This window comes from Hyaena hyaena, unplaced genomic scaffold (assembly GCF_003009895.1).
Source record: "Hyaena hyaena isolate Hyena2069 unplaced genomic scaffold, ASM300989v1 scaffold_622, whole genome shotgun sequence".
Classification (NCBI taxonomy): domain Eukaryota; kingdom Metazoa; phylum Chordata; class Mammalia; order Carnivora; family Hyaenidae; genus Hyaena; species Hyaena hyaena.
The window spans coordinates 919,466-928,505 of NW_024081253.1; the positions used below are offsets into that span (position 1 = coordinate 919,466).

At 39.4% G+C, this 9,040-nt stretch overlaps 1 long non-coding RNA gene across 1 annotated transcript; it reads right to left on the reverse strand.

Moving 5' to 3' along the window:
- Positions 1–3,515: 3,515 nt before the first annotated feature.
- LOC120249008 lies at positions 3,516–7,992 on the reverse strand. The gene is made up of 3 exons (XR_005532736.1): positions 7,786–7,992; positions 5,728–6,047; positions 3,516–3,641 (listed from the first exon to the last, which is right to left on the reverse strand). It is a non-coding gene; the product is annotated as an uncharacterized LOC120249008 (long non-coding RNA).
- Between the last annotated feature and the right edge of the window lie 1,048 nt (positions 7,993–9,040).

Consider the following 9,040-nt stretch of genomic DNA (forward strand, 5'->3'; position numbering starts at 1 on the left):
GTGATAGCAAATGGGGATGCTCATATTCTGACCCTTTGGTTCCCAGACCCACATATTCCACATATTGTGGGTATGGCACCATACAGTGGTCGTTAATTAAGAGTGTATTCTTTATTCTAGACTATGATGCATCTTCTTTAAAGGATGTCGTCTCAAGATGGTGTTTCAACTGTGCCTTACAAGACCATTCCATTCCTCCATAAAACTGGCAGCATGTGGATATTATGGCATGTGATATGACCCTTGGATCCCATAACCATGTGCCCAAAGCTATATCACCTTTGCTGTGAAGTAAGTCCCTTGGTTTGATGTGATACAGGATCCTGGTGAATCAAAAATTACAAGCCCTCTTAGAGTGGGGCTGGCTTGGGGCGCCTGAGTGGCTTAGTCGGTTGAGCGTCCGACTTTCGCTTAGGTCATGATATCGTGGTCCGTGGGTTCGAGCCCCGCGTCGGGCTCTGTGCTGACTGCCAGCTCAGAGCCTGGAGCCTGTTTCAGCTTCTGGGACTCCCTCTCTCTCTGACCCTCACCTGCCCATGCTGTCTCTCTCTCTCTCCTAGAAATAAATAAAAAAAAAAAAAAAAAAAAGAGTGGGGCTGGCTAAGGCCCTCCACTGTACCTGGCAGAAAAGGTAAACCTATACCCTGGTTGATATATGTTGATTAAAGTAAAGATGATTACTTCTTTCAAGGTGAAAGGAGTCCAATAGAATCAAGTTGCCATAAAATGGCTGGTTGGCCTCTGAGATAGGGTACCATGTCATTTGCTCGGTATTGGTTCTCTTTTTCTTGATGATTGGGCTTTGGCAAGGACAGTAGCTAGATCAGCCTTCATGAGTAGAAGTCCATTTTGTTGGGCCAAAGCATATCCATCTCTGCCACCATTGCTATTCTGTTCATGGACTGGCTGATGACAGGCTGGCTGAGGTCAACTGGTAGTTATTCTATCTTTTTGGTTGTTATGCTTTTTGTGTGGGCAATGATCTCTGCTGAGTGTTACCATGTGGTACAAAGACCTTCACTTTTGAACACTCTGGTAGGTCCACCCATATGCATCTCCCCTAGACCTTCTTATTCTCAATTTTCTTTTTTTTTTTAAGTTTATTTATTTATTTTGAGAGAGAGAGAGAGCATAAGCAGGAGAGGGGCAGAGAGAGAGGGAGAGAGAGGACCCAAGCAAGCTCTGTGCTGTCAGTGTGGAGCTCAATGCAAAGCTCAAATTCAAGAACCATGAGATTGTGACCTGAGCCAAAATCAAGAGTAAGATGCTCACTCAAGTGAGCCACCCAAGCTACCTGTCTTATTCTCAATTTTCTAATCATTGTTTTTCTAGGTCCTAATCCACTAGCCAAGGCATTCCCCACAGTCTATAAGTCTAACCTCAGGTCACTTTTCTTTCCATATTAAGTAGATGACCAGGTGCATTGTCACAAAATGTGCCACTAAGGAGATTTTCCCTCACTTCTCTATTTTAAGTCCACCCCTTAGCAGAACTATATTTTATTAGCAGTTCATCTTTAGCCTGCACCTACATACTATCCCAACACAAACTTAGTGCTTTTCATTCTCCATCATTGGTCATAAGGGAGCCTAACCTGCCATGGGGCACAGATAAGACCTGGTCATGTTCAGCCCTGCATTTACCATTTCCATTTCTCAGTGGATTTCTGTGGGCCAACCTTATTTTATGGTTTGGTGGTCTCATAGAATCCAATTCCTAATGAGCAGACACTCCAATACTATTAGGCCCAGTCACAAGCCAGGAGCTCTGAGCTGGGCTGACTCTTCACACTTGTCATAATTGAGAAAAGACACGTGGCTATTTGTTCCCCACATTGGCCATCCAATATATAGAGACTGTGCCTCTGTCTGACACTGCCTGCAACAGAGCAGCAAGTTGGTCTAAATCTGAGGTTGAATTAGCAGACCCATTTGAATCTCCCAATTCTCTGTTCTTTGACGTAGCTACATCAGTATATCTTGGCCTCCACCTTAATCTTTTATGGTATTTCTCAAACAATCAGAACCTAAGTGTGAAAGAAGGACATTATTCCCCTTCAAGAGATCCTTTCAAGATCCCACACCTACATAAGTGATTAGGCTGACATGAGTGTCTGCTCATGATGGGGATGATATATACTGGAGCATCACACGCTCTTCTAGTAGGTGTCCTTTCTAGAATTTGGAGTGGTCTGCTTCTTAATCCAGTATGTGCTGTCCTGTCAGGGCACTAATCCTATGGGGAGAGTGCATCACCATCGCTTGACTGATACCCCATCTTATGTGTTCTCAAAGATTTACAGAATGTTCAGGGAATTTGTCTTTTTAGTGTTTATCCCTCTTTAACTGGTCTCTCCTTTACCTCAGATTTTGGGTTTGCATCAAAGGGAGATATGAGCATCAGCTTCCTGCCATACTTAAAGTAGTCCATTTCCTCCAACTCTGTCCCACTGTTTTTAGGCCAAAGTTGTACATCATGAAACTCCCTTCTTTTAGGATGAATTATTTCATAGGCAGGTCTTTGGTCTGTCTGGAACATTGGCCCTGGTGAGTTCATCCTCTAGTATTCCTGGATGCACTGAATTCATACTCCTTGTCTGAACCCCAGTTTAACCACACACATGATTTCCAGGACCCTACATCACATATTCTTGGAATTTTGACTTGGTGATTGGTTTAGATCTGAGAAGTATTTTTATCAATATGATATGTAGCCCTAAACTGAGTCAAAGTGAGTGAGTGGAAAATACATGTTGCATGGCCAACTTTCAGTTAGGTTTTTATCAGCTGTAAAATTTTCCATCACTTATTCTTTTCCTGCTTCCTAGCCCTCACCTCCCTTTCTGTGTTGTTTTTGGCATTTTCTATTCTAAGTTACATCTGAAATATGCTTTTCACATATTGTTCTCATCCATGGCTTACATCCTCTGTTCCAGGCAGCTCTATCTCAAAGAAAATCACAAGGTCAGAGAGATAGCCTCTGCCTAATGTGGGAACTAAATAATATTGAGCTGTGACAAAGAAATTGCCCTGGTTTTTTTCCAGGATGTCGTCTCTAAATATCTTAAGAGATGAAATAAGGAATTGTTTCTTTATGAAGAAAGCACTATATATAATGTTCTATATATAGTGTTTTGAAGAAAACTTTATATATGTATATGTATGTATATATGTGTGTGTATATATATAACTCCCTAGTTATTCTAAAAAATAATCCCCAAATTTCAGAGGATTTTTTTTTCTACTGATACAAATGCTGGTATGGGTTGCATGACTATTCTGGGTCTGATAACTCCTGCATGTAGCTTTGCAATGTTAGAGTCCTTTGCCTCTAGCAGTGTATAGGAGAAGAGAGAGATAACCAGTGTGTTTTATTGCCAGTGCTGGAACAGAACTCAATTTTGTGACCCTAATAATGTAAGGTGAAATATCAAGTAGTAATTCAAGGTAAAATACCAACTTCAAGTAAAAATACTACTGAGATGTAAATACCTAGTCAAAGATTAACTATATGGAAACATTCGAAGAAGGTTCTATATTTGCCACTCACTGTCAGAGGGCCTGAGAAATGTAGTCTTTCTACATAGCCCAAGGAGAGGGCCTAAGATGGACAGGCACATAGGCAGTCTCTATCACAACCTCCTGAAATGAAAGAGAAAAATAAATCATTATTTTTGGACAATGAGAGCTAAACTGAAACGATATTGATGTAACTGATTAATAGTAGTAATTAGGAGGACAGGCTTATTCTAATTTGGCACCCAATAATGCCAGAATTTACATTTATTTGTGAGTTACAGAGCTCAGTGATATAGTAGTTCTGAAAGATATTTGGGTTACTTTGAATTTAATACACATTTGTGTTGTACAACCATCATTACTCCAGAGTCACACTTTTCCTCCAGGATAAAATGACTACTCCCTTCTCTGAGTTCTCATACTACTTTGCTCATATCTGTTGAGCTGGTGTAAATGCCGTAGATACCACAGGAGCAAGATGGAGAAGCAGCATGATATATGTGATTTCTTAGCTTTGCAGCATCCTAAGGAGAGGTAGATGTAGTTTGCCCTCACTGCTTCCTTTTCATTAGGAACTTTGGAAGGGAGTACATAAGCCCCCAGCTGAATTAGTGACAATAGAAAGTAGAAATTACCCAACTGAATTAGAACTTGGTAACGGAGTGGTAATAGAACTTGCTAACGGAGATAAACTTGATGTAGTGATGCTCTGGGGATTTGCGTAAGGTGTTGCTAGCACCTGATGACCTTTTAGAAAGTTGACACCATACAACTTCTCCCATTAGGGGGAGAAAGAATCACCAGTCAGTCCCCTTTGACTTTTCATCAGGGACCTGGAGAGAGCCACAAGGGAGGTTCACCATCATACGATCTTTTTTTTTTTTTTTAATATTTTATTTATTTCTAGGAGAGAGAGAGAGACAGCGTGAGCAGGGGAGGGTCAGAGAGAGAGGGAGACACAGAATCTGAAGCAGGCTCCAGGCTCTGAGCTGGCTGTCAGCACAGAGCCCGACGCGGGGCTCGAACCCACGAACCGCGAGATCATGACCTAAGTGAAAGTCGGACGCTTAACCGACTAAGCCACCCAGGCGCCCCGCACCATCATACGATCTTAATAGTCTCTCTGTGGGGAGCCTGTGTGGCTCAGTTGGTTAAGCGTCTGACTCTGGATTTTTAGCTCAGATCATGATCTTGTGATTTGTGAGTTCAAGTCCTGCACTGAGCTCTGCGCTGTCAGTGTGGATGGAGTCTGCTTGGGATTCTCTCTCTCCTTCTCTCTGTCCCTCTCCAACTTGCTCTCTCTCTCTTTCAAAGTAAATAAATAAACTTAAAAATAGTCCCTTCTGTATATCTTTCTTATAATGCTTAGTCTATTTCACTATAATGCTTTTTTTGCTTTCTTTCCAAGAGCGCTGTGAGCCTCTCAGTAATGGAGGGCTCTTTCTTATCCATCTCTGTTTCCCTATCACCTCAGATGGTTTATGGCACATAGCAAGCATCATTTGTTGGTGAATATATTGAAGCAATAATCTAGACTCTTTTCTAGAAGTTTATAGTTGAGCCTAGATTTCTAGATTTCTGAATTTAAAAACCTCAGAGTGAGGCATTTTTTGTGCTTCTCCCCCTCAATTTTGACACTTTTAACTACCCCCATAGATAGTATAAATTATAAACATTCTAGCCATAATTGTGACCAAAGAAACATTGTAGGAAGTATCTTACTCAATTCTTCATATGGGAACATGTTCTACCTATTACTTGTTTACAGTGGATCATTTGTAAATACCGAATTAACAGACAGATTTAAGAAAAGCAGCAGTACACTAGGAATGCAATCTATTTTTAGAACTGATTCAAACTGAGGGTTTTAACATAGAGTATAAAAGTTAAGATGAATGGAAAACATGCAGATTTTACTGATTTAAACCAAAACCACTGAGTTTTTCACCATGTTTGACTAGAATAGCAACAGAGAGTTTGGGGGAGATAAGAGAATATCTGAAACCCACAAAATTCCTGTTTTTCTTTTTCTCTATCCAGAATAAAGAGTAAAAATAACTTTAAGTATTTTGAAGAGTTAAGGTAAGAATGATTGAAATAAAGAATGTGCTAAGAGAGTGACCAGCTAACTGCAGGCCTCCAGGCCTCTTGTTTATCTCTGTTGCCAAGAAGCAAACACTAGAACATTCCACCAGTCACGTAAACTTACCGTCAAGTTAATGGCCAGGCCTTCCATATAAGGAGGCAGAATTCCTGTCCCAGCTTTGATTTCATCACAATCCTCTGTGTTGTCTAGTGTTCCTGATCCCTGTGGCGGCTTCTCTTTTGCCTGTCTCTTGGCCTGAATCCTAGACTTTGGTTTTGTCTCCTGTCTTTGGAAGGTGCTCTCAACCTTAGAGCAATTGCTTGCTGCAAATGTGTTGAGTATCTTGGTTCTTGGTTTTTGTTCTCAGTCTGAATAAAGACTTGCAAGCCTCTGTTTTGCCCAAGAGGAAAGTGAGCTTTGAGGGAAAACGTGGAATGCTTCGTCTGCAGGTTAATTAAGAATAAGCTGTTATCTACTGAAAGTACTACATAATTTATTTTGCATGTGGAACTTCTTAAAATCATATGCCCCAATCTTCCGTCAGTGCTCCCATCTTTGATATCCAAGTTGTTTAATGCACATTTGTAACTGAAGGGCCTCAGGGAGGATATATTTAAAATGCACCCAGAAAAGAATTTGCCATAATTTTGAGGGCCTGGGCTAAACAACCCAGAGGGATCTTATATTGCTTTCTCTTATTTATCACAGCATATTGCTAATCAGGTTTATCTATTCACTCCCTCCTTCCCAATGCTTTGATTGCTGCCCTAGTTCCCTAGTTCAGACTTGGATCTTTCCTGTGGGACTAAAAAAACTAGCTTTGCATTTAGCTTTCATTCCTCAGTAATGGCTTCCTTTGGAAGTGCCTTCCACACTAAATCTAGGATTAAATTTTAAAACCAAGTAATGATGTCACATTCAGAAAGAAGCATGAGCTAATGAAAAGTCTTCAAATCTTGGGTAGGCTACTAACTAGTTATGTATCCTTAGACAATTTTTTCACTTTTTTGTTTCTATATTTGTTGAGCAAAAAAATTAGGTTAAGAGTGCTTATCTCAAAGTGCTTAAGTGTGGACTTAGCAAGTTATGTGTGTCTAGCACAGTGTCTGGATGGCAGTAGACACTCAAAAACAGGTATGTCTTTTGCTTTTTTGTTTGAAGTTTCAGTAGTTACCTACCACATAAAAGAGAAAATGTACATTCTTTGGAGTGGACTATATCTCTTCTTAGAATCTGCCCTAAACTACCTTGTTAGTTTTCCCTCTTATTTTTTCTTTCCCCCCATATATTCCAGGCACACTAAATAAGTCACTGTTACTAAAGTTTTTTTCTTTTTTTACTCTGATTTCCTGACTTTCTCACAGACTGTTCTCTGCACTCAAGTGTTCCCACTCTCCTTCTTCCCTGGTTAGGTTCTGTTTATTCTCCAGGATCCACCTGCATTCCCTCTTCCTTGTGGGAAAATATGGAGAAAAATCAGCCAGTTAACATTATAACAAGTAAAAATGCATATTAAATATAAGACAATAGCAAATACTTTTCTTGGGTGAACAAATATAATTTCTAATGTATTGTTATTTGAATATCTACTTTTGTTAAGAAAACTTGGAATTAAGGAACATTTTAGAAGTCTTACATTTTTGACTTAAGAAGAGAAAAATGAAAAAATTATTAGATATCATGGGGTATATGTCCTCCTCATTGCTATCTTCTTAAATCCCTAGTTTTCTATGATACATATATTAGAAATAATATAAAATAAATCTGAGAAAAGTACATTTGTTTTTATTTTTTAAATTAATGAGTTTTATTTTTTATTTTTACTTTTTAATATAATTTATTGTCAGTTGGCTAACATATGGTGTGTACAGTGTGCTCTTGGTATTTGGGGGTAGATTCCCGTGGTTCATCACTTACATATAACACCCAGTGCTCATCCCAGCTAGTGCCCTCCTAAATGCCCACCACCCATTTCCCCCTCTCCCCCAACCCGACCTCAACCCTCAGTTTGTTCTCTGTATTTAAGAGTTTCTTATGGTTTGCTTCCCTCTCTGTTTGTACCTAATTTTCCCCCCTACCCTTCCCCCTTGGTCTTCTGTTAAGTTTCTTAAGTTCCACATATGAGTGAAAACATATGATATCTGTCTTTCTCTGACTGACTTATTTCACGTAGCATAATACCTTCCAGTTCCATCCATGTTGCTGAAAATGGCATGATTTCATTCTTTCTTATTGCCAAGTATTTAATTAATGAGTTTTAAACCATACATATTGTTGACTCCTACTGCTTTAGCATGACAATAGAACACAAATTGTGAGCTGGGACTCAGATTGAGCCTTTGGATTTGATTTCGTTAAATAGTTTGGTGTGCCTGGGTGGCTCAGTTGGTTGAGTGTCCAACTTCAGCTCAGGTCATGATCTCATGGTTCATGAGTTCTATACCCTTATGAGCTCACTCTTGTCAGTGCAGAGCCCACTTTGGATCCTCTGTCCTCCTTTCTCTGCCCTTCCCCCCCCTCAAAAATAAATAAGAAAAATAAAACAAAATAAAAATAAATAGTAGATGTCATGAGAGCTAATCACGTACTGTGAATGCTCTTATAAAAAAAAGTCACACCATAATAAAAATGCCAATGTAAGAAAATTATCCTGTCAAATATTTTTTAATCTTGCTGTCATGAGGTTTTTGGGGGGTTTTTTTGTTTGTTTTTATTTGGTTTTCTTTGAAAATGAGAAGGTGTCTTAGATGTTTATTTTGACCATCTGGCCAAAAACTGCTTGGCTGTTTAATATGGCATCTTAACAAGACAAAGACCAGAAGCATTTATTTTATTACCAGTGTGTATATTGGACAGTTGCACTTATCATGCCTCACAGTCTGAAAGGTCTGGACTATTTAATGTGACAGTAGTACTGGAAATAGAAGCAGAGTGTCTTGTGTTTATATGGACTCAGTTAGTTCATATCCATTACACAGTGAAAATAACTACAATAGTGGTGGAAGGTTTTAGAAAACCTTCACGGAAAAGTTATTCTATCTGGGTCTTGAATAATTGGCTGGATTTTGGAAACTGAGAGGAGGAAGGGATAGGCATTTTCTATGGATAGTAGGGATTAGCCAAAAGCCTGGAGATAGTGAAGGCCAGGGCTCATTCAAGAAAAGACCATCCAGTATGACATGATGGTAAGAAAGTAACGAGAGAGGACCAATGGGAATTATACCATCAAAGTCTAACTGAGAGTGATTTCAAATCCAGAAAGAGAAATTTGAACTTATTTTATATGTTAAGGGAAATGATATGGTCAAATCTGTGTTTCAGAAGGGGTGATTGTGACTATTCAGAGGACAGATTGAAGAGAAGAGGTTGGCAGAGGGAAAACAAGACACATAAGTTAGCAATGAGAGCCTATACTAAAGCAGTGATGATAGAGAAA